We start from the raw sequence: 22,300 nt of genomic DNA, 5'->3' as shown, positions 1-22,300 counted from the left end.
ATTTATGAACGGAATCAAGCATGGCTTTAACAAGCAGAAGAGAGAAGAGAGCGGAAAGAGTTGAAAAAATAGAGGAGCTTGAGAAAAGACGAGTAGATACGACACAGTGAAAAAAAAATGGAAGAGAGTCAGGAGGAAGACTCTAAAAAACGAGAAAACTTTGAATACAAGAGCGGGAAAATACTATAAGCAGGGAAAACTTGAAGACTAGAGGACGTGTGGGGGAAGGACACATAATAAATGAAGTACAACGACAGCGTGAAGACTTTGGGAAATAGAAATGATGGAAGAGACTGGAGAAAAGGAAAAAGATTGAAAACAAGAGAACTCGTTGAAAAGGAAGAACATAAGATAACTGGAAGACATGAAGAGCGGGAAGATCTGAAGTAGTGGCGGAGCGCGACGAGCGAGATTTTGACAAATGGAGAGGTACAATATCCAAGATTCTTAAAAGTAAGTGTGATCTGTGTAGGATGTTAAATTAGGTTTGGTTTAATCATCTTGGGCAGCAGGAAGATCTTGAGAACCAGGAAACCATGAGTATCGGGAAGATCTTGCGAGGCGTGGAGGACCTATAGGGTGCGGGAAGACTCTGCGAAGCGACACGTTACAAAAATATTGATTCCCAATAGATACTTGATAACAATCGCTGCGTTTTCAAGTGGTGATGAACGGAGAACAAACTGAGGAAGTTCTCCACAGCAAATCATAATAATCCTCTGTATACGTCACGTTGTGGAAAGGAAATTACAACAAACAAAGCTTAAAGACAAGCGTTGCACAAAAGTTCGTATTTTAAAATGTTTTGTTCTCTTACTTTGACTGTTTAATTAACCATTTTCTCAAGGGAGATTTTCACAATATTAGTATACAGTTCTTGGTAAACCATCACTAGAATCATGAAAGCAACCTTGAAAGCGCCAGTAACGTCCACTACAGCCTGTTAAAAGCAAGATAAAAAGATGAAGTGTGTGAGAAAAAGGTACAAAAAAGTAAAGATATAGAGTGCGAACACGCGACACGAGATAAGAAAAAAAGAAAGAAGAAAGAGAAGAAAAAACTCGCCCAGGATCAATTGAATACACAAACAGCAGGTAAAAGTTAAAAGTCACAGATGAAAGTTGGGAAAGGCCATTCTCACCTGTCACTTCTCATGGCTAACAATACTTCTTTCACTTTTCTTTTTCTTTTCTTTGCTTGCAGATCAGATTTTCTTCGCTTATGATTTTTCTTCGCTTCGTTGATTCCCACAAGCCTCTGTCAGCTATTCAATGATGTTGCTCTCATATCATAGCACATTCAGCCTTCCTCAGTATTTTCGCCTTTCCTTTGCTTACAGTTTGTCTTCGCCTATATAAAGATTCACTACACCCCACAACAATTCGTCATTTTGTTCTATACTGTCCGTCCACTAATGTTGCTTTCATATCACAGCACATTCCACCTTCCTCAGCATATTTTCCTTTCCTTTGCCTGCAGTTTTTCTTCGCTTATGTGACGGTTCTCTGCTCTCCACAACCCTCCGTCATCTTATTCGTTCCCATTAATATTGTTTTTTACGTCCATATCAACACATTCCACTTTCCTCAACTTCTTCCAACCTTCCTTGCCTTCCATCTTTCTTTCGTTCCTTAAAATTCTCCTCCCATATCCAAATCACTGCAATCCAAGTAATTACCTGTATATTTCAAAGTACCAAGGTTGCTTCTTTAACAACAACTTAGTGACGTCCGGCGGTCCTCAGCCTTACTTAACAGACTCATGCTACGAAGTGTTCACTGATGGGCTGTGTATGTAACCAAATCTTCGTCCTCTACGTACTTACATCTGCCGTTCTACGAGTTCTCAAGTGTGTAAAACGTATTACTTTCTACCACTAACTGCCTTCATTTAATCTTGTCTGTGTGTAAGTATGTGTGTGTGAGAGAGAACGGGGATATAAGAAGAGTCTGAATAGAAATAAAAATGGTTTAAAGTAAAGGAAGAACGTAGAACAAAAGAAAGGAAACATTTGCGGGCAGGAAAGGAAAGAAAACGAAAGGGAGAGAAGAGTGAGGAAGAGGGAAGGACGGAAGACGGAAAGAAAAGTGGAGGAGGAGGAAAGAATGGAAAGACTTAAAGGGAAGAGGAGAGAACACGAGAGAGAGAGAGAGAGAGAGAGAGAGAGAGAGAGAGAGAGAGAGAGAGAGAGAGAGAGAGAGAGATGAGACGAGACGAGAAAAGAGGAAAGAAAAGAGAAAAAATAGGAAGAAGATAGATGGATGGAGGGAGAGAGGGAGGGAGGCAGCGAGAGAGGAAGAAAGGAAGGAAGGAAGGAAGGAAGGAAGGAAGGAAGGAAGGAAGGAAGGAAGGAAGGAAGGAAGGAAAGAAGAAAGGAAAGAAGAAGGGCAGGAAGGAAGAAAGGAAGGAAAGAAGGAAGGAAGGAGAAAGGAAGGAAGGAGAAAGGAAGAGAGAGAAAGAAAGAAAGAGAGAGAGAGAGAGAGAGAGAGAGAGAGAGAGAGAGAGAGAGAGAGAGAGAGAGAGAGAGAGAGAGATCCACTCAAATACACGCCCTCGCTGCCCCGCCCAGAACCACCACCACCACCACCACCAGGAAGAGGAGGGGAAGGTTGGCGGCGGCAAAGCAGGAACACAGATTCAGACACACTCATAAAATTATCCATAACACGTCTGGAAGCTGGCCAAGCCCTCCCGTGGGGCCTGGGCGGCGATATTGTGGCGGAGGCGGTGGTGGTGGTGGTAGTGGCGGTGGTGGTGGTAGTGGCGGTGAAAGTTTTGGTTTGCTAGATTGATTTTCTCTATCACTTTGTTTGCACAGGTGGGAGTAGTAATAGTAGTAGTAGTAGTAGTAGTAGTAGTAGTAGTAGTAGTAGTAGTAGTAGTAGTAGTAGTAGTAGTAATTTTTGTTGTTGTTGTTGTTAGTGGTGGTGGTGTTGCTATTGTAGTGGTGGTGGTGTGACAACACTAGCAGCATCAGTAGCAGTAGTTGTAGTAATAATAATAATAGAAGTAGTAGTAGTAGTAGTGATAGTAGTAGTAGTAGTAGTAGTAGTAGTAGTAGTAGTAGTAGTAGTAGTAGTAGTAGAAGTAGTAGTAGTAGTAGTAGTAGTAGTAGTAGTAGTAGTAGTAGTAGTAGTAAAAATAGTAGCAGTGCCTTCTGAACCAGACCTGCCACACCACAGCAGCACACAGCACAATGGCGGGAGCACGCCACACACACACACACACACACACACACACACACACACACACACACACAGCACAGTGGTGGCAGGATGGCGTGGTGACGACACAATGAGCGGAGTAATTGCTTTCATGATGCCAGTAGTAATTACTTGGCTTACGCATTTATTCATGGAGATTAAGAGCAACACACTCATTCACAGCGATGATGACGATCGTAATAATAACGATAGCGCCAGCAGGACCTGTTGATTTCCCTGAGCCTACCGAGCCTAGCCACACAATGCGAGGCCGCGTCACCTGGCCGCCTCATCCCACAGCTCCACACGGCGTCTGGTCCATGTCCCCGCGCGCCATGTCCTCATGTCCAATTTTGCTGTGCCTTTGTCAGTGTTTTAGTGCTTCTGCCTCTCATTTAGCGGCACAAAGCGACCATCGCGACTCACCGAGGCTGAAAAATAGAGGCAGCGTTTGCCGTGCGGAGAAACCTTTAGGCGGCGGGGTGGAAGGCAAACAGCGGCTCATTCCGCGGTGATGGGCTGCGCCGCCCATGATTGAAAGGATCTATATTCCGTTTAAATTTTTCGTTTGCCTCGACATTTGAGGCTGACAGGATTTTACTGTTTAGCTATTTCTTCCAAATTTATCCCAATGTTTTGGTTAATTGGAATACGTCAGGAAGCATGATTCTTTTTTTGCGTGCGTGTGTGTGAGTTTAGATAATGTGATTTATGTCAGGAAATAATTTTTAAAAATGCTCGCCACAAACAGTCCATTAACTTTACCGAGTGAGGATATTTTTGCTGTTGTGCTTGAGCATGAATTGTTGGGTAACATTCATAGCCGAATACGTTAAGATACGAAAACTCTTCCTGTGATGAAGAGCCATTTTTAATGCTGCCTCTGCTTGCCGACACTGAGGGACGCGGGGATCAGCCACACCTCAGCGCAGACAACCACTCCGCCCTTTATTAACCCTCCTGCTGTTCTCTGCTGCGAGTGGCGTTCACCTTCACTTCAGACTCAGAAGAGGAAGTTGAACTACTTATGGCGTCGCAACGGTAAGGTCATAATGTCACCCGATGTAGTGAAAGAGATTAAGAAGAGGAACGTCGTACACTGAAGATGAGAGGAAGCACTGTCCTACCCCAATGTTCTTAAGCAGCAAGATAGAGCCAGTACACTGAAGGTCCGAAGAGGAGAAATCAACTGCTTACGATGAAATCCTGAAGCGACATGAGAGATTCAGAAGGGTTGAAAGAGGAGTAATCAACTGCCCAACTTGAAGTTCTTAATCCTTCAAATGCTAAGGTTCTCCTCAAGCATTAAATAATTGCCTAATGCAAATATATATCATGAAATCAAGAGCCGCCACTGTCAGTAAGAGGAGTAACAGGTTAGTTCACATCTTTTAGTCTCTGTAGGTATGTATATTTTTGCTCGCGAAAATCGTGTAAGATTAATTGCATACATTAACTCGTCAGTGTGTTATCAACAGTCCAGAAAACATTTGAAGGTCAACAAAGAAAGACCCAGCATCCAACCTTGAGACCTTTAAACAAAAGAACCTGAAATTTGAAAGGTTGAAGAGGAGGAATCAGCTGTCTACCTTGAAGTCCATAAGATATCCCGCGAAACCTTGAAAGACCAACACAGGAAGGCGCAGCATTTAACCTTAAAATCCTTAAATAACAGATTCTTAGCCTTGAGGAACTAAAGATGACGAAACCAGCTGCCTACCTTAAAATCCCAAAGCCTCCACATAGCATCCGACCTTGCAATTTTAAATAACAGAACCTAAACATTGAAATACTAAAAAGAACGAAACTAATTATCACTTTCAAACTCCTTAGCAAAACAAGGCCAAGCTTACTCACCTTGTATCCCTTGAGCTGCTCCACAGTGCAAGGCAGGAGAGCATCGCGTCCCACCGTCACTGTGATGTTGGGCACGTCCTCAATGAAGCGCGGCAGCTCGTCTTTGTCCTCGCTCACCACTGCGGAGGAGGAGGAAAGGGCGGGGGTGAAGGAGCGCGTCCGGTGGCGTGACTTGAGGTGAGGGCCAAGAAATAAGGTGAAAGGGAGTAAGACATTGATTGAAGGAAAGTGACCGAGGGGTGAGAGAGAGAGAGAGAGAGAGAGAGAGAGAGAGAGAGAGAGAGAGAGAGAGAGAGAGAGAGAGAGAGAGAGAGAGAGAGAGAGAGTGGGTGTCATTGGGTGAAAGAAGAGAAAGAGTAAAGGACGGGGAGGGGAGAGAAGGAAATGGAAGTTAAAGAAGAGAGAGAGAGAGAGAGAGAGAGAGAGAGAGAGAGAGAGAGAGAGAGAGAGAGAGAGAGAGAGAGTCCTTTTCTATAACAATTTAACACAAGCAAATATTGTAAATGAAAAGAAAGAAAACCAGTGAAATGAAATTAAAGAGATTATATCGTAATAGACAAACAGCGATAATAGATAACAAAACAGAATAAATAAACAAATAAACAAATAAGTAAATAAATAAACAACCAATATAAAAACAGAATACGAGAGTTTACCATACAACCTTCAATTCTCCTTTTACATAATATAATACAAAGTGGATTGCGGTAACGGTAACAAAACACGAGATGAACCAAGAGACCATTATCCCTCTAGAAATTCCACAATAAGACCTGCTTCATCCTACATCCGTATTCCCAGCACCCCTATTCACTCCAATTTGTCCAATCTATGCATCACAATACAAAAAATAAATAAATAAATGAATAAAGTTTAGAATCTGCCACGCGAGGAAGGGCAGACGAAACATCAACACAGCAATCAAGTGACACGTGTGAAGTACAATGGAGGTCCGGATCAGTCACACAGGGAGCCGCTTAAGATCTGGCAAGAGTCCAGCTTTAGACGAGAGAGGGAGGGAGGGAGAGAGGAAGAGTGAGAGTGAGAGGGAGTAAGTGCTAGGGAGAGTATTGGAAGGGGAATCGTACCTCTGGGAGTGTGATTGATGGATGGACTGCAAGAGAGAGAGAGAGAGAGAGAGAGAGAGAGAGAGAGAGAGAGAGAGAGAGAGAGAGAGAGAGAGAGAGAGAGAGAGAGAGCAATTAACGTAGTGGTTAAGTAACTGAAAAATTATAACCCATAACACACACACACACACACACACACACACACACACACACACACACACACACACACACACACACACACACACACACAGGCGTAAGGAAACTCGTGATATGATCCTATGGAAACAACCCGGATATCTATGGAGACTGACTGGAAACTATGGAAACAGTTCTCTCTCTCTCTCTCTCTCTCTCTCTCTCTCTCTCTCTCTCTCTCTCTCTCTCTCTCTCTCTCTCTCTCTCTCTCTCTCTCTCTCTCTCTCTCTCTCTCTCTCTCTCTCTCTCTCTCTCTCTCTCTCATTCTACAAATAGTTTTTCGTTGCTCTTAGGTGGAAGAGAGAGAGAGAGAGAGAGAGAGAGAGAGAGAGAGAGAGAGAGAGAGAGAGAGAGAGAGAGAGAGAGAGAGAGAGTCTGGCGGCGTTCCAAGAAGCACCTACATTGAATATTACTGTCTGTATGGAAGAATTGAACCAAATAACAAGATGGTCATTGTTTTATCCCATGTAATTTGTGTAATTATTAATCTCTCTCTCTCTCTCTCTCTCTCTCTCTCTCTCTCTCTCTCTCTCTCTCTCTGGGAAATCTCCGAAGAAGACAAGAAAGTCAAGAGGAAGGAAGGGAAGGCAAGGCAAGGACGACAAGAGCAAGGGTAAGGAAGGCAGGCGTTGGCAGGCGTAGGTCAAGATCGTCTCTCGCATTACCACTGCAAACACTTCCTCACTTCCCTCGGCGCCTCAGCGAACTTCCAGGGGTCGAGTTCGGAAACACTTCAACACTTCCCGGCGATACAGAGGCGGGGAAAAGTTGGTCTCAGCCTCGCTCTCGCCCCTCAAAGACTGGAAGCGTTAATGGGACTTTCCTCGGCGGCCGCTCCTGATTGCACACCTTCCCGCCCGTTAGTGTTAATCTGGCGCGAGCTGCTGAGGGGGTGAGGCCGAGGAGGAATGTGGGTGGCTGCGGCAAGGAAGAAGAAGGAGGTGGTGGAGGTGGTGGATGTGGTGGTGGTGGTGGTGGAGGAGGAAAACGAAGAGGAAGAAGAAGAGCAGAAGAAGGAAGAGGAGGAGGAGGAGCTTTTAGGATATGTATGTACTATTCTTTCAATTTTATCAATTCCACAACTGAAGAAAGTGTGTGCGTGTGTGTGTGTGTGTGTGTGTGTGTGTGTGTGTGTGTGTGTGTGTGTGTGTGTGTGTGTGTGTGTGTGTGTGTTTATCATTATAGCTGAATCTCTCTCTCTCTCTCTCTCTCTCTCTCTCTCTCTCTCTCTCTCTCTCTCTCTCTCTCTCTCTCTCTCTCTGGTGGCGTGCTAGTAGTGGTGGTGGTGTTGGTGGTGGGGGTGGTGGTGGTGGCGGCGGCATCTGCGGGCACTCAGTGTTAAAATGGTTGTAGTTGTGCAGAGTTAGATGCTAATAAGGGAAATATACATTTTATTTTTTTGTTTTGTTTTGTTTTGGGTGTGTGCTCCTGTTGTTATTGCGACAGTGGTTGTGTGTTGTGGCAGTAGTAGTGGAGGTGGTGGTGGTGGCAGTAGAAATAGCGGTGGTGGTGGTGGTGGTGGTGGTGGTGGAGGTGGTAGTGATTATGACAAAGTTGCGTGTGCCATCAGCGATCTTTCTGTTGTTCTTCTTGTTGCTGCTGCTGCTGTTCCTGCTGGCTGTGTTTATAGCGGTGATGGTGGTGGTGGTACTGGTCCTGCAGCTTGAACATAGCTAGTTGTTATGGTGGCGGTGATGTTGTTTGCGGTAAAGGTGGTGGTGGCGATGGCAGTGATAGTAATGTTGGTGATGGTGTAGTAGTAGTAATAGTAGTAATAGTAGTAGTAGTAGTAGCAGTAGTAGTAACAGCAGCAGCAGCAACAGCAGCAGTAACAGTAACATAAGTAACACCAACAGTAACAACAACAAAAGCAACAACAACAGTAACAGCAGCAGTAATAACGATAATAGTAGCGTTGCCCTGGTGCCGGGAGTCCCTCAAGGTGTCACACAGTCACCAACAGTATTTAAACTTTCATTCCTCCCGTCCTGGCGTCTGTCTCTCGCGTCCTTGTATTTTTTGGGAGCGCAAAAGGAAGAGAAAACTGGAAGCAGAAATGAAGGAAAAAAGACACAGTGGAAAGAGGAGTAGGGGAAGGAGGAATAGGAAGTAGAAAAGAATGAAAAATATAAGAAGTAAAAATGAAGCAGAAATTACCACAATAGGAATACAGAAGAGGAGTGAAGAAAGGAGAGAGAAAACTGAAGGGAGAATAGAGAGAGAGAGAGAGAGAGAGAGAGAGAGAGAGAGAGAGAGAGAGAGAGAGAGAGAGAGAGAGAGAGAGAGAGAGAGAGAGAGAGAGAGAGAGAGAGAGAGAGAGAGAGAGAGAGAGAGAGAGAGAAACTGAAGGGAGGAGGAAGGAAGGGGAAAAGATGAAGAGATAATTGATGAGAGGAGAGAGGGAAAGAGGAAAGATATGGACATAGATGGAGAAAGAGGGAAAGATGAGACAAAATGATATAGTAAAAAAGAAGTTGGAAGAAAGAAGAGATATAAAAACAGAGAAGAAGACAGTGAGAGGAGGAAGAGATAGGGGATATAATAACGGAAAAAGGAAAAAAAAAGGATGAGAAAAAAAGGGAGAGAGGAGATAAACAGGAAGAAAAAATGAAGAGACACACTGACATTAACGAAAAGAGGAAAGGAGATGGAGAAAGTCGAGATAGAGATGGAGATGTCAACTAAGATTTAAATGTCAACTAAGATTTAAAAGCAAGAGACGGAGAGATGAAAAGATATAGAAAGAAGCCACAAACACAGAAAGGAAGCAGCAGAAACAGAGAAAAGATAGAGAAACATAAAAAAATAGTGAAGAGAAGGAGCTGCGAGAAGTGAGATAGAGAAATGTAGGGAAAAGACACAGACAGAGAGATGTAGGAGGAAGGGACAGAGAAATGGAGAGCTACAGGGGGTGAGGGAAGGAGGGGCGTCAGCTGGGGTTTATGCTCGAGGTGGTAAAGGTGATAGTCCGGCTGATTTCCCAACAATCCCATCATTAAAGTTGTCTCGAGCATAAACACGGCGTCAGTCTGTGTGGGCCCGACGCCGCCTGCTGGGGGAGAGAGAGAGAGAGAGAGAGAGAGAGAGAGAGAGAGAGAGAGAGAGAGAGAGAGAGAGAGAGAGAGAGAGTAGAGTGGCCGGGTAAATAGTTTTATTAGTGGCCTCTCTTACTGGCGATGAATAAATCTGCTAAACTGCCCGACACACACACACACACACACACTCTCTCTCTCTCTCTCTCTCTCTCTCTCTCTCTCTCTCTCTCTCTCTCTCTCTCTCTCTCTCTCTCTCTCTCTCTCTCTCTCTCTCTCTCTCTCTCTCTCTCTCTCTCTCTCTCTCTCTCTCTCTCTCTCTCTCTCTCTCTCTCTCTTTCCACATACAAACACACACACACACACACACACACACACACACACACACACACATAGAGAGAGAGAGAGAGAAAGAGAGAGAGAGAGAGAGAGAGAGAGAGAGAGAGAGAGAGAGAGAGAGAGAGAGAATTAAGAGCAAAAGTTAGCTCTCACCGTGTAAAATTTTCACGCCCTCAGTGTTACTCTCACATTTCCCGCGACGACGGTGAATCTCTCTCTCTCTCTCTCTCTCTCTCTCTCTCTCTCTCTCTCTCTCTCTCTCTCTCTCTCTCTCTAACATCATCACTACTACGACCACTCCTTCACCACCACCACTGCCATCATCACTATCAATTCCACCGCTCTTCAATTCCACCTTTCTTCCACCGCTAGAGTTTAACTATTCACGACATTAATTCAACCTAGTACGGTATTTCTCCTCTTCCTTGTTTTCCTTCTCCACCTACTCCTCCTCCTCTTCCTCTTCCTCCTCCTCATCATCATTATCGTCATCATCATCTCAGAATGTTAGTCATCACCACCACCACCACTACCACCACCACTACTACTACTACTACTATTACTACTGTTGCTACTACTACTACTACTACTACTACTACTACTACTACTACTACTACTACTATTTGTGCTACTTTGCTATCTAGTTTTTCAACCAACAATGTCGACTCTTTTCTCTCTATTCAAAACTCACTGATTTTTTTTTTTTTTTTTAAGTTTCTTCATCATACATTATACTTATCCACTTCACTTCTTCATTTTTTATTCACTGAATCATAAGGGGGAAAGTTTGGGTGATATACAGTACAGTTTTTTTTTTTTTTTCTCGAGGGAATGATATGGATGGAGTAAGTACGTAAGTGGAGTCTCTCTCTCTCTCTCTCTCTCTCTCTCTCTCTCTCTCTCTCTCTCTCTCTCTCTCTCTCTCTCTCACGGGAAGTGGTAATTCTGTTCCGTCTAGGCCATTGCACTTCACCTCTGCCTTGTGGGTCTCTCTCTCTCTCTCTCTCTCTCTCTCTCTCTCTCTCTCTCTCTCTCTCTCTCTCTCTCTCTCTCTCTCTCTCTTGAAACTGATCTTTCCTTCTTGTGTGTGTGTGTGTGTGTGTGTGTGTGTGTGTGTGTGTGTGTGTGTGTGTGTGTGATGCTAATAATAACAACGATGATGGCAAAAATAACATTCGTTTTTATTTAATCTGTCTATCATCCACGTTGTGCAGGTTAGTCAGTTTACACGCACGCACGCACACACACACACACACACACACACACACACACACACACACACACACACACGTACACACACACACACTGGAAGGATCACATCTCGTCGTAAGTCTGCAGAAACACTGATATACAATCTCCGTCTTACTAACCTTCTGTTACATATATCTAGTGAGAAGGAAGATGATAGGCTGGATATTCCGACTGTCACTGAAGAGAACATTTGAAACTAGTGATAAAAAAAAAAAAAACAAGACTTCCATTTTCCGGGTACAATGAAGAAGGAAAGTAAAGGAAAGGTCAGATGAAAATAAAAAAAAGACCTTGACAAAAAATACAGAACACAAAGAGAATATAATTAAAAACAGGACGACAATAATAATGAATAATCTGACATTAATTAAAGTGAATATTATTTCGTAACACATGAAAAAAATTAAGTCCCGCACCTTGGGAACTTTTTTTTTCTTTTTTATGTAAGAAGGACACTGGCCAAGGGCAACAAAAATCTAATAAAAAAAATGCCCACTGAAATGCCAGTCCCGTAAAAGGGTCAAAGCAGTGGTCAAAAATTGGTGGATAAGTGTCTTGAAACCTCCCTCTTGAAGGAATTCAAGTCATAGGAAGGTGGAAATACAGAAGCAGGCAGGGAGTTCCAGAGTTTACCAGAGAAAGGGATGAATGATTGAGAATACTGGTTAACTCTTGCGTTAGAGAGGTGGACAGAATAGGGGTGAGAGAAAGAAGAAAGTCTTGTGCAGCGAGGCCGCGGAAGGAGGGGAGGCATGCAGTTAGCAAGATCAGAAGAGCAGTTAGCATGAAAATAGCGGTAGAAGACAGCTACGTAGATATGCAACATTGCGGCGGTGAGAGAGAGGCTGAAGACAGTCAGTTAGAGGAGAGGAGTTGATGAGACGAAAAGCTTTTGAATTATTAAAAAGAGAAATAAAGTGAAGGTGAGAACGCAAAACAAAAACAAAAAATTAATCTTCAACGTAAGCTGGTCATGCAAAGAAAAAAATACTCGGAAGGAACAGAAATAACGTAGATGGTAAGCATACAAAATATTCGTTGTCACTATGCATATTGTACACTCAGGTCCAGTACATGCATCAGTCTGCGCGTATCCCATTCATTGCTTCCACAAATCAAGTATTGACTGTCGTGTTCGAATGCGTAGATAAAGTATTCGTATTCGTGAAATGATTTTATGAATTATTATTATATCGTTGTCGGGAATAGTTATACATGTGACAGCGGACTCCGGACTGAGTGGATGGGGGAGAGAGAGAGAGAGAGAGAGAGAGAGAGAGAGAGAGAGAGAGAGAGAGAGAGAGAGAGAGAGAGAGAGAGAGAGAGAGAGAGAGAGAGAGAGAGAGAGAGAGAGAGAGAGAGAGAGAGAGAGAGAGAGAGAGAGAGAGAGAGAGAGAGAGAGAGAGAGAGAGAGAGAGAGAGAGACAGACAGATAGACAAAACAGACAGACAGACAGATAGACAGACAAACAAACAAACAAACAAACAAAGACAAACAGACAGGCAGAAAAAAACAGATAGACAGACAGAGAAGACTTTGCAAGGTTATAACACTCGCAGTAAAGAAAAAATATCTACATCACACAGTAAAAAATAAACATCAATAAAAGTAAACTTGAATTAACTGCCGCCACAGCACAAGTTCCATCAAGCACTATGAAGCTTTCGGTAACTTTAAAATTAGGGAGCTTTAAAACAACGTAAATTTATGGATGGGGTTGATGAGTGGAAATAGAGAGGTATGTTTAATAGAGACTGGCACGTATAGACCTGATGGCTGGCTTCTTGCAGCTTTCCTTTATGTTCTTATGTTCCTAAGTTTGCACTTTTCATCATAATGCCAAAGGATTGACGCAAAACGTAAAGGTGCAAAACGTAAAGATGCTGTCTTTATTGAACATACGCAACTCGCCTGCCTGGAAAATACAAAATACTCGGGAAATGTCCACAAAATCGCTGTCATTTCAGATGTTTACCTGCAGCTATCAGTGCACGTCCGTGGCGCGCCGCGTGGAAGGGTAATGTTTACGATCATCCTCGTCACAACACCATTACGCGGCGAGCGTTGAGCAGCGGGCTGGCCGAGAGACTGAGGAAAGCCACACCCAATGCCCGACACCCGACACCCGACAAAGTGAAACCAACACACAAAGAGGAAAAAAGACAACTTAAGATAGTGAGTGTCGTAACCTTGTAACCACACACACACACACACACACACACACACACACACACACACACACACACACTAAGTGGCTCTCGTGCGAGTGGTAAGCTATCAAACTGAGGCAACCTCTCCCTCTCTGCAGCTCACGAATTGGAGTTTACAAAGCACGCGAGGAACAAAGGCTTTAGTAATAAAGAGGAACGCGAGGACAGACGCAGGAATTGTCTATGGATAAAAGAAAAGAAATTATGCTGAAAGGCACATCCTGGTTTACTTATTTATTTTCAAGTAATGTTTTAATGGTATGGTAATGTATATATTCTCTGGGGAATTCTGTTGTAGACACAGCTATGTCATCTGCATCCTTGTTTCACCAGTTGTTTCGAATTTTAAATTTATCTAACACTTTTTTATTTATTACTGTAAATCTGTCATATTTTCAGCTTTACTTGTCATTATTAGGGCGACATGAATCAAATAAATTTAATTCGTTACAATTCTGCAAAAGTAAATCTTATATATATATATATATATATATATATATATATATATATATATATATATATATATATATATATATATATATATATATATATATATATATATATATATATACATATATATAACTGATCACTGAAATACTGCAACACATATTTCAACAACTGTCGTGAAAAAAAGTACATTTTATTATTTTTCTCGAGTGAAGATTTCTAGCCCCTCATGACGCGAGCCAACACACGTGTGTATGTTGACACACTGAGATGATTCATACCCGAGCCTGCCTGGTCATGAAGACAGAAGAGCGCGATGATGGATGAAGTTGTACACGCCTGACGACCTGAGAGAGTGAAGTAATAAACTGCCTGGAACTGATTCTGTACCGGTGATCTTTACCACTGCCTCCTATATATGACTACCAGTACTTACACACACACACACACACACACACACACACACACACACACACACACACACACACGTGGTCCTGTCGGTGTTGTCAATAGCCTACCAACAGCTTGACTTCCTTTATAGCAGAGGAAAACACTGAACAATAAAAGACAAATGGACAACTATGATTCTTCCCAAAACTACAGTGAGTACTAATAGACTTGGTGCATTTGGAAGTGTTACTGTACGAGTGATCCATCATTGGTATGTTAGTATGGTGCTGAGATGCGCGAATCACCACTTACTTAACGAAGACTCATTTGGTAAGGAAAGTAGTAGTTGTAGTAGTAGTAGTAGTAGTTGTTGTTGTAGTAGTAGTAGCAGTAGTAGTAGTGGCAATAGCAGTAGTGGTGGTAGGAATCAGGAGGCGATGGTAATAATAATAATAATAATAATAATAATAATAATAATAATAATAATAATAATAAACAATAATAACAATAGCATAGCAGGCAATACTAAAAAGTCAGCGGTTTGAATGACAGACTCTCTCTCTCTCTCTCTCTCTCTCTCTCTCTCTCTCTCTCTCTCTCTCTCTCTCTCTCTCTCTCTCTCCCACATCAAATTCTACCCAGAGTCGACCGATTATTAATTTTCCGAGCGGGCTATTTACGGGTCGTGTTGTCGATGGGTTAACATGGCGGTGGTGGACGAGACTGATGCTGCTTTAGTGTCTTTTTATTCGGGCCGTTTTGGAAGCTTAAAGTCGAGGTCGCCATTATCGGGGCCCGGTTCTGACACGCCGGTATTTCGGGTGCGAGTGCATTTCCTGTTCCGATTATTTCCACGAACCCCCAGCAATTTATGTCCGTCTGTTTTCAGCTGCGCAGGATCGAATGAATGGTGTTATTATTTATCGCCAGTCTGGTTGGGTTTGGTTGGTGGTTTCCGTTATGGGTGTACAGTACCTATGTGTATGTGTGTGTGTGTGTGTGTGTGTATGTGTGTGGGTGTGTGAGTGTACTTGGCGTGGGAGTGGCGTACGTGGCTGTGACAACGGGTAAATGGTAACAATTCTTTTGCCTTTAGCTTTATTTCTATCTGGAGTTCCTGTTTCTTGCCACCCTTTTCCATTTTCTTTTTCCATTTTTGTGTGTCTTGTTCCCTACAGTCCTTTTCATGTGTGTGTGTGTGTGTGTGTGTGTGTGTGTGTGTGTGTGTGTGTGTGTGGCGTATGTTGCTGCGACGAGTGGAAAATGGTGACACTTCTTTTTGTCACCAGCTTTATTTCTATATTGAATCGCTGTTTCCTGCTAGCCGTTTCCATCTCTTCCAGTCTTGCGTATCCTGTTCCCTCCCTACGGTCCTTTTAACGCACATCACTTGCAATGTTTTCCTTTTCATCGGGGCTTCGGTCTAACTCCTTTTCGTCTGTCTACTTCCATGTCCATAACCCTCCAACACACATAGTGACAAGGACAAACCACTGAAGCTTTTTGAGGCTAACAAAACCAAAGATGTGAGACTAGTGGTTTGGGAGGGACGAGGAATATGAAAGGAGGAAGATGTTGTAAATGGATCTACCCGGAAAGGAAAAAGACAAGAAGACCTAAGTGAAGGTTTTTGGGTGCAGGTGGAAGAAGATATCCGTGTAATCCGTGTGAAAGTGCGTGAGGAAAGGGGTAGAAGTATTTAAGAAGGGATTAAACAATGAAAGAGAGAGAGAGAGAGAGAGAGAGAGAGAGAGAGAGAGAGAGAGAGAGAGAGAGAGAGAGAGAGAGAGAGAGAGAGAGAGAGATGCCCGAAGGAGATAATCAGCTGACCGAAGTAAACAACAACGTCTTGAAATTTACAACGAACTGAATCACTGTTTTCTTCATTTTTTTTCCTTACTTTCCTTTTTTTTTCCTTCTTTGTCTCCATGTCCGTATTTTTTTTTTCCACATAACAACTGACTTTCATTTCATGCATCACATATTCTTGCTGTCCCATTATTTATTGCAGCTTTTTTTATAACTTTGTTTTTTTTTATTTTCGTGTCTCTTTGCCATTCATGACTTAATTTCTTCCATTTCTTCCTTCCTATCTCTATTTATTTATTTATTTATTTACTTATCTGTTTTTTTTATTTACCTACTTGTTTGTTTGTTTTTCTATCATGTTGCACTTTCTTCATTGTAGTTTTTTTTTTTATTTCTGATTCATTCATTTTTTTTCTTATTTGCATATCATCTTATTCTCATAATTTTCTTTCCTTCTATTTCATTCATATTTATTTTCTGTTCACTTCTTTCTTAAATTACTTCCTTGTATTCTCATTTCCTTTATTTCTGCATACTTCTTTTTTTCACAGTAATATCTCTATTTTTTTCCTCCTCTTTAACTATTTCCTTTGCGTCCTATGTAATTTTTCTTTACAGTTTTCTATTTTCCTTCCCCTCCCCTTTGATTATTTTTGTGTCGTCATAAAAGTTTCCTTACTGTTCCTTTCTTTCCTCCGTCTTGCATTCGTCCTTTCATTTTTTCCCCTTCCTAAAACCCTATCTGTGTGTGTGTGTGTGTGTGTGTGTGTGTGTGTGTGTGTGTGTGTGTGTGTGTGTGTGTGTGTGTGTGTGTGTGTGTGTGTGTGTGTTTACTGCAATTCCATCTTCCTTTGACCTGACCTTCCTTACAAGATAGAATGAAAGTGAAAAAGAGGGGAGATGGAAGAATGAGTACAAAAAAAGAGTAAAATGCAAAAGAGAAACATAGGAAGAAGATAGAATAGACATAAAAGAGAAAGAAGAGAGTGATGATAAGTAGGTGGAAACAGAATTAAGAGTAGGATAAGAGAAACTAATTCTCTCTCAGTGGTAGCCTGGAAGAAGAGAAGGGAGAAAGTATGCAAATGAGAAAGAAAAGGAAGAAAATAAGGACACATAAAAAGAAAAGGAAAGAACGTAAAAGATTATTTAAGAAAAGGATGAAAATGTTAATCTGGGAGAAAAAAAAAAAGGAGGAATAACTACAAAAGGAAAGGAAAGAAAGAAGGTTAAGCAAACGTGAAAAAGAAAGAAAAGAGCGGTGGTAAGTAGAGAGAGAGAGAGAGAGAGAGAGAGAGAGAGAGAGAGAGAGAGAGAGAGAGAGAGAGAGAGAGAGAGAGAGAGAGAACGAAGAGAGAATACAAGACAGGGAAAAAGGAAAAGAAGGTTAAACAAATACGAAAAAGAAAAAAAAAGAAAAGGGCAGCGCGAGATAGTTAGAAATAAAGACAAACTAACGAAATAATAAGAGAACAAGAACAGTATAAGAGACGACAACCAGGCTCCCGTTTTCTCCCATCATCAACGCGGGACGGACCGGCCTGGCTTGCTTCCTCCGCACGGATCAACGTTTTTTATTTGGCTCGACACAGTCAGCGGCGGCCACTCATCATCCGGGGGAAATATATGGGTGAGTGCCGTGATCCGCCGCTTAGTTCACCTCCTATTTATTACGCTCAATTGCCATATTTCACTCCGGTATTTTAAATAGTGATGATATTTTGTACGGAGTTAAGGAAAAAGGTAAATTGAAATGTGTTCGAATTATTATGATTATGATCCGTGGCTTCGCGTGGGATGGTTGGGATGTGTTGGGGTGGGAGGAGAAGGAGCAGGAGGGAGAGGACGAGGAAGAGGAGGAGAAAGAGAAAGAGGAGGACGAGGTGGTTTCATTTATTAAATTTAATCGGCTATTCATTTCACTATATGCTTCTCTATTTCACTTACTGATTCATTCATTTACTGATTAGCTTTTGTCTTATCGCGTGTGGCCTTGATTCCCTCATTATTAATTGTTATGGTTTTCTTGCTGTAAGACCACACACACACACACACACACACACACACACACACACACACACACACACACACACACACACACACACACACATCGATAGTTAAACAGAATGAATGTATAAAGCGAAAACAGAAAGATCCATTTTTTTTTTGGTGACAAGCTCTTGGACACACACACACACACACACACACACACACACACACTACGAGCCCTCAAGGAATCGACTCACTAGAGAACGAATGTAATCAAGAGAACGGAGAGAGAGAAAGGGAGAGAAAAATACAAAAGAGGGACGAGAAACTTCCTAAAATAAACTCCCAGAAACTTCATTAACTCGACCAGATGGAGAAGAGAATCGACTCCTTGGCGGGAAATGAGAGGGAGAGAGAGAGAGAGAGAGAGAGAGAGAGAGAGAGAGAGAGAGAGAGAGAGAGAGAGAGAGAGAGAGAGAGAGAGATCAGACAGCTACAGATACAGACAGGTAAAGACAAACACACATAGAAGAAAAAAGAGAGAACATAGAAAAAAATAACCTGTAAGGCACACACACACACACACACACACACACACACACACACACACACACACATTCAACCCCCTCCGCCACCCACATCACTCCACACACACACACCCACACATAAACGTACACACACACACACACACACGCACACGCACACACACACACACACACACACACACACACACACACACACACACATAAACATAAAGAACCAGCGCCTCTCCTCCAAGACGCAGAAAGAGCAGCGCAATTCCCGCAACAATCAGGGCGTTAAATCCCGAGGCGGCCGCGATGTGGGATTAATAGGCGATTAGCGTGCCAGGCGCCCGCCCCGGGATTGTACCTGTCGGCAGCAAGGACCCGCCCACTGCATCACCGCCCCTGTGGGAACCCGCGCCACCTGTGTGTGTGTGTGTGTGTGTGTGTGTGTGTGTTATTGTGCGTGTGTGTGTGTGTGTTCATTTACGAAAATACACATTGCTTTTTTTATTTTTTGCTGTTGTTTTCTTTGTTCTTGTATTATTTGGCTATCGACCCTTGTGTGTGTGTGTGTGTGTGTGTGTGTGTGTGTGTGTGTGTGTGTGTGTGTGTGTGTGTGTGTGTGTGTGTGTGTGTGTGTGTGTGTGTGTTCGCGTGCGCGTCCATCTCTAATTCGACTAAAACAGATAGTCCAGTGATTTGTTTTGTTTTCTCTCTATTTATTTCTTTTTTCATATATGTTTTAACTTTCCCAGCTCAACCACCACCACTGCCTGCTGCTGCTGCTGCTGTTCCCGCGTTTATGCCTGTTTACAAATTGAGGAATCCATAATGAGGTGGCGTGCGGGTGTCACTTTCATCAACAACTGGAGGTGTTTGTGTGGCGCTGGCCCGGCGAGGAGTAGTGAGGATGGCCGGCCCAGTGTGTGGTGGTCATTGTGTGTGTGTGTGTGTGTGTGTGTGTGTGTGTGTGTGTGTGTGTGTGAGGCGGTTCCGTAAGTAATATGCAAGATCGTGGGGAGATAGATAGTGTCGGGGAGGCTGGGTGACAGAGAGAGAGAGAGAGAGAGAGAGAGAGAGAGAGAGAGAGAGAGAGAGAGAGAGAGAGAGAGAGAGAGAGAGAGAGAGAGAGAGAGAGACCGCCCAGCTATTAAAAAGAAAAATAGTCACCCACTCAGCCAACCAGCTATTCAGACAGACAGACAGACGAACAAAAGACAGAAAAACAGACACATACAGGCAGACAAACAGAGACACAGAAGCAGACAGAAAGACAGACAGACAGACACAAATAGACCTAAAACAAAGCGAAATTCAGACTAGACAGATAGACAGATAAAAAGAGACGGACGGAGACAAATCACCCCCACAAATAGACAGTGAGGTATGAGGAGAAGGTAGAGGAGGAGGAGGAGGAGGAGGAGGAGGAGGAGGAGAAAGCAGCAGCAGGAGAAGGAGAAGGAGAAAGAGCAACAGGAGGAGGAGGAAATATACAAAGGAAAATACAAAGGAAACCCAAACAGCAACAGACACTGAGGTCCTTATAAGGCTGTTTGGGTAACTATTCTACGCTAACTATTAAAAGTGAGAGACAGGATAGAATAGAAGAAGGATCCTCCCCAGAAAGAGCAGGAGGGGAAGAAGGAGAAGGAGAAGGAGGAGCAGGAAGAGGAGGAGGAAGAGTGAGCGATGAGGCGAGTCAGAAGGGATTGGCGTGAAGGGAGAGGCGCAGCGATGAGGGATTAGTCGTGAGGGGAGGGACACGAGGCTTAGGAGGTGAGGGGAGAGACATGCCAGGTGAAGAGAGCAGAACATCGGGGGAAGGGAAGGAGGTGACGCGCGCCTACCACCATGCACCGACTGTACTCTATCTACACGCTGATCAGGGGGACGATGTGGAGAGAGAGAGAGAGAGAGAGAGAGAGAGAGAGAGAGAGAGAGAGAGAGAGAGAGAGAGAGAGAGAGAGAGAGAGAGAGAGAGAGAGAATGAATTGTAAATAAGTTAATGAAAATTGCTTAACTTTCACTGATACAACGTCTTCATTTCTTCTCCTTCTTCTTCTTCTTCTTTTCCTTCCTTTCTTTTTTTCCTCTGTTTTCCCTAAATTTTCATATTATTCCTATTACCTTTCCTTATCTCTTATTTGCTTATATGTTTAAATATTTTTACTTTATTTTATCCCTTTTTCTTCTTTTCCTTATTCCATCGTCCTCCCTTTCCTCCCACACACAATTGTACGTATTTTTCTCTCTCCCCACTAACCCTTCGTGTACAATTACCTCCACTCTTCCTTCCATTACCTTCTCCTCCACTTCATTCCTCCCTTATTCCTGTTTTCTTTTTTTTTTACCCAATCCATCACTTTCACACTGTTCTCATATTCCCTCTTTATTCGTCCCTTTTATTTTCTAAGACGCATTTTTCTGGATAAACTCAATGTGGGAAAAACAAAAACAAAATATACTTCAACTTTTTCAGTCATCGTATTCTTGCAGTTCAATTCAAAGTCATTCAGATTTAAGTCGTTTCGTGGGTTAACAAATTCCCGTGTGTGTGTGTGTGTGTGTGTGTGTGTGTGTGTGTGTGTGTGTGTGTGTGTGTGTGTGTGTGTGTGTGTGTGTGTGTGTGTGTTGCAGAAAATGTGTGAAAGAGTGATCCATTGTGGCGGTGATGTTGACAAAGAGAGAGAGAGAGAGAGAGAGAGAGAGAGAGAGAGAGAGAGAGAGAGAGAGAGAGAGAGAGAGAGAGAGAGAGAGAGAGAGAGAGAGTATAATGAAGCAGTTAACGTTATACTGACTGAAGTGTTAATTGGTATTGGTTTCGATAATGATAAATTTATACAATGAAAGCAATGGTGGACGTGAAGAGGAGGAGGAGGAGGAGGAGGAGGAGGAGGAGGAGGAGGAGGAGGAGGAGGAGGAGGAGGAGGAGGAGGAGGCAGTAGTTAGAAGAGTGGAAATTGAGTTTTTCCTCTCTCTCTCTCTCTCTCTCTCTCTCTCTCTCTCTCTCTCTCTCTCTCTCTCTCTCTCTCTCTCTCTCTCTCTCTCTCTCTCTCTCTCTCTCTTTATAATTCACATGACAGTGATAACAGTGATGACAGTTGCAGTAATAATAGTGATGATGTGACAGGGTAGTCGTCACCTCTGCCATTACTGAGTCATCATATCTTGACACCTATACACGGTCACCTGCTCTCTATATTTCCGTGCTATGTTACCAGAGAGAGAGAGAGAGAGAGAGAGAGAGAGAGAGAGAGAGAGAGAGAGAGAGAGAGAGGCAGGAGTACTAGGCGGCTGTGTGTGTTCCATTGCAGGTAACGTACGGTAAGGTAACGTGAGGCAGACAGGTGTTACACAGGTGTAGGCAAGACAGAAAGTACGTAGTGAAGAATGAATGACCTTGTAAAGAGAAGATCTAGGGAGGAACATGAGTGAAGGGAGAGATGAGAGCAGGATTGGAGAGCTGAGTGAGAGAGAGAGAGAGAGAGAGAGAGAGAGAGAGAGAGAGAGAGAGAGAGAGAGAGAGAGAGAGAGAGAGACAGACGAACATAGAGATAAATAATGATACATACATACATAGATAGATACAGAGATAAATAAACAGATAGATAATTAGATAGATAGATACATAAATAGATAGATAGATATAGGTTAGTACTAGGTAAGTTGACAAGACACAGACACGCAAACTGACAGACAGTGAACGCCAGGTTGCTCGAGGAGAGACAGACCCGCCTAATGAAAGGGAGCGACTGCTGTGACCGTGAATGGAGAGGCGAGCTAATGATCAAGGTTAGTATTGTGTTCCTGGACAATAATAAGCACCAACTGTACATAGATAGTAAAGCTTGACATATTCACCCCCTTCATGCCCAGTCCTCCCCAGCGCCACCATCCCTTCTATTGATTCCTTGCCGTGAGGAGGTTAGTTAGTGGTCGATGTTGCTTTTTCGTGTCTTGCTTCCAGTGTTAAAAGTCCTGCA

At 43.0% G+C, this 22,300-nt stretch overlaps 1 pseudogene; it reads right to left on the bottom strand.

Annotated features, from left to right (window-relative positions):
* Positions 1–22,300, bottom strand: part of LOC135098466 (lachesin-like) — an 87,575-nt pseudogene that overhangs the window by 23,173 nt on the left and 42,102 nt on the right.

Source organism: Scylla paramamosain, chromosome 4 (genome assembly GCF_035594125.1).
Source record: "Scylla paramamosain isolate STU-SP2022 chromosome 4, ASM3559412v1, whole genome shotgun sequence".
Lineage (NCBI taxonomy): Eukaryota > Metazoa > Arthropoda > Malacostraca > Decapoda > Portunidae > Scylla > Scylla paramamosain.
The sequence above is the reverse complement of the archived record's forward strand: the minus strand, read 5'-3'. Positions and strand labels throughout refer to the sequence as shown.